Source organism: Symsagittifera roscoffensis, chromosome 10, assembly GCF_963678635.1.
Source record: "Symsagittifera roscoffensis chromosome 10, txSymRosc1.1, whole genome shotgun sequence".
NCBI classification, from domain to species: domain Eukaryota; kingdom Metazoa; phylum Xenacoelomorpha; order Acoela; family Convolutidae; genus Symsagittifera; species Symsagittifera roscoffensis.
Window position 1 is genome coordinate 9,860,673 of NC_087071.1, and position 4,141 is coordinate 9,864,813.

Sequence of the window (4,141 nt, forward strand, 5' to 3'; positions counted from 1 at the left end):
ACGATGAAAAAATTGAAGAACAATTGTGTTCACAATAGTTAGTTCGTTTACGTTGCAATTACTCATTACATTAAGACAAGGTTAAATAGATTTTCGAACTGGATTTAAATGTTGGGGGGAGTGGAAAACAGCCAAAAATTTTAATGAGTAAGAGCCTGGATTTTTCAAAACCTTAAAAGTTTTTATTCAAAGCTTGAACGTTGCGATCACTAATTGTATTTTTGCTCTTGGCTAGAGTAAAAAGTTGCATTGTTTTCTACTTTTTTTCTTTTTTCTGTTCCTCCCCCTAAATGTTTCACACTAACTCCCATCGGTCCTCTTTGCTTCATTTTTCCTTTCTTGTGTTTACCCTCAACATGCGCGAAAAATACTCTAAGCCCATCCGCACACTCTTACACTTTTAATCCCCATACCCTTTTCAGACCTTTACGCCCTCCACTAAATTTTACAGGGAGGTATGTGTGTGTATGGGAGTAGGGTATGTAGGGGATAGGCGGTGGGGGGGGGGGGGGTTGAGGGTCGAGGGTCGGTGAGGATGAGGATTAGTGGGATTGATGGGGGTTGAGGTTAATTGGGTTGATAAAGCTGTGTGTGGGGTAGGTGTGCGTGGGAGCAGCTGTGCCAATCAATGTGGTGGGATGGGTGTAAATTTGAGCATGCTCAATTTGAGTGTTAAAATTGAAAAGTTGATGAAAGTGTGAGAGTTTTGCAAACATTAAATAAATGTTAGAAGATTTGGACATCTAGCAGGCTGTGAATAAAGCAGAAAAAACAGCAAGTTTTGCTGAAAAATTGAAATATATATTTATAAATTATAATCCATTATAGTCTCTATAAATAATGGTGAATTACAACCTCTACAAACTATAAAATAAATTCTATACATATACATATATATAATAATCATAATAATGGATTTTTAATGTATTAAAAACAAGTTAATTTCTCAAAAAATAATGGATTGAATAATCGATTGCGTGGTCCCTAAGTGCAATTACAATCGAATAAAGTTACAAAAATTTTGACCACAATAAAATTCAAAATAATTTATGTTTTTTATGGTGTCTCACTGCGGGTAATTGCAAACAAAAATTCGGTTTTTTTCTATTAATTTGGAAACTTAGAATGTCCCATGGCAGAAAAATTGTGAGCCAAATATCAAAGTTCCGATATGCATTTGTACGTTTCAGTGCTGTAGTTTTCCTTTCTCTGGGTGTTTAATTGTCTCTGTCATCGCCACATTTTTCGAACAGTTTTCAAAATTTCGTCTCATTGAGTTTTTCCAGCCACTAAATTTATTACGGATATAAACATAACTGTTAATGTTCTTTAAAAAATTGTTTGAAGTTAAATCAATGACTTACAGTTTTATTGTTAAATTTTCAGCTATCTGAGATATCAGCTAAGTAGAGAGAAGATCTAGGCCAGAGAAACTGTAATACTAAGTTTAACATGTTAATAACACAACTCAGTGAAAAAGTATTTAATATATAAAATCAATCTAGATCTGAATCATAAAACACGAATACTAAATGACTACTTGTTTTGACCTGTTCCGATTTCTGTTAGTGTGCAACTGTGCTTCGAAAATATAACACCTGTTTAATGAATAAATGAGTTTTGCGCGCTACACTCTGGAGACCCCATTCTGACAATATTTCGTGCGCCGCACTTGAAGTATTGTAAGAACGAAGGCCAAGAAAACTGATTTTAGCAGATTTTGGAAGGTTTTGACCAAAAAAATTAGAGTCTTTGGCGCACACTCTCTCAAACTTGGTTTAAATTTGCACCCAAGGCGCATTTAGATTAATTTCAGAGTGCGTCGACCCAAAATGGTTGTCGTAAAATAGTACCAAAGTGTGACCCTTTTGGTGGTGAGTTGGTCGAATACCTAAGGCACGGGGTGGGCGCCCCCTCCCTTTATCCTGGTCCTGCTCTGTGACTAAAACTTGTTGAAACAGATATAAAACGAAGCTTATATACTTGAAACTATTACTTTCTTTTAGTAACTTTCGTTTCTTTGCTATTTATTTCAAAATGTTAAAGCTTAAATTAAAAGTATACTACTGATTAGTCCTCTTGTAGGACGACTAAAGATAGTAAAAAAAGAATTGGTTTGTTCTGGGTTGACCTCCATACATCGAAAATGCTTATCATACAAAACCATACATCAAATGTATGGAAAAATGCTTGTCATACAATTTTGGTACAATTTCGCAAAGTGGTTGAAAAAAAATATAAACTAATATCTGCGTCTAATTGATTCTAATAAAACAGTCTGGTGACGCAAAACCGAGGTTTTTGTTTTTGAATAAAAAAAATGCATTTCATACAATTCCCATTATAAATGACAAGAAATTTTGAAATTGCCCCAAACATTTTTTTTTCAACCGCAAATCGAGTTTTGTACTCAAACAAACATTTTCCGAAAACATATTTTTGCTTGCAAACTTTAAGTTTTTGTGTGTATAACGTAGTCCTGGTTACACTGGTGTTGGATTTTTTCCTTTTCTTTTTTCAAAAACGCTGAAAACTCATATTCTTTTTGTATGGCATGTCTATGTATGCCTTGTTCAATTTAAAAGTTTGTTACTTCCGTTATATCGTTTTTGAAAGACAGCTCTAAGACCATTCAGCTCGTTTTCTAAAGATTGCAAATGCAAAACCGTCCAACCGTTGGTACTTTGAGTAAACTTGGCCAAAAAATTTTCAGAAATTAAATTTAGAAAAATAAATTATATTTCTTGTTAATGGAAAAATACATATCATACAATTTTCATATTTTATAGAGTTGAATGATACAACAACAGTTTTTAAAGACTCATTAAGGAACTTTTTTCCTTCTTTTTTCTAATTTGGAACGAAATAAGATTCAATTAATTGCAACAGATAATGATTTTTGTTTTCATTTTTTTGTTAATCGTATGATAAAAGTCTATCCACTTTTCATTCGGTAAAGACGATAGAGTTAAAAAGAACTCATCATTTGTTTATTTACTTTTTTTTCTGGCAACAAATATCACATCGACATCGTGATTTGTCGGTAGGGTATTTTGCAAGAAAAAACTATATTAACTTCTTTATCAACTTCTTCCTCAACTTCACTGACTGAGTTGACAAAAAGAAATCGGATAGAGTTCGGATAGTTTTTACCAGTCTAGTTTTGAGCTGTCATGATTGACTCAGATATTCGGATAAACACTTTTGAATTTTTCATTCAGTTGTTGCTCATAGAAATAATTGTCATTCCTAATTTCTTTTGGTTTAAATTTCGCAAAATTTTTTTTGGCAAATTCGTAAATTTTAAGTTTTTTGCATTTTCATGAAATCTCAAGCGCGGCGAAGAGATTCATAGAATTTTACTCAACTGCAAAGTTTTTCCAATTTTGGTATTCTAAGGCAGATGCAAATATTTTCTCTGTCATTTTTCTTAATCTCCTAAAGTTTTTCCCAGTTGAGCTGCAATGTTTAGATGATTCATTGATATCCACAAAAAAAAATAAATCTTAGACGTTATCAGAACTAAGTCTCCTTAAGGTGAAAGAAAAAAACTAAAATCATCGATGAATCGGTATCAAAAATTTCTATGCTACGATAATGCGTTTGGATTTTTTTGTACAGCGACAACTCGCAAAAATTAAGGAAAGCGACCAGTCGCTAAGTCTATAAATAAATTTAAAAATATAAATTTTTGATGATAAAGTCGCTGGTAGGCGCGCAGCGAGCGAGTCGCCGCTTCTCTGAAATTCGTTTAAATCCTCAGCCCTGTTGGCAAGCTCGCAGCAAGTTGGCGCGACTGTGACAGTAAAAACTTTGCGAGTTGTCTTTCAATGCCAGTTTTCCTCTGTTGCGAGTTGTCTATTGTTGCGAGTTGTCGTATTGCGGAATTCTTTGTACCTCAGCGTATTGAAAAGTTAAAAAGACGTCGGACCAGAAATCATAATTCTTTCTTTTTTGGGAAGCTGGCATAGAAAATATTAAAAAACCAAAAAATAAGCGCTTAACCGATCCTCTTTTTAATTACAATTCCAGCTTGAGCATCATTTGCTGCCAAACAATGAAATATGTGTTTTTTTTTCAAAGATTTTCATTCATCTAATTATGTAAAAATAGTTTTGGATTTTGTTTGCGTTTTTAGATT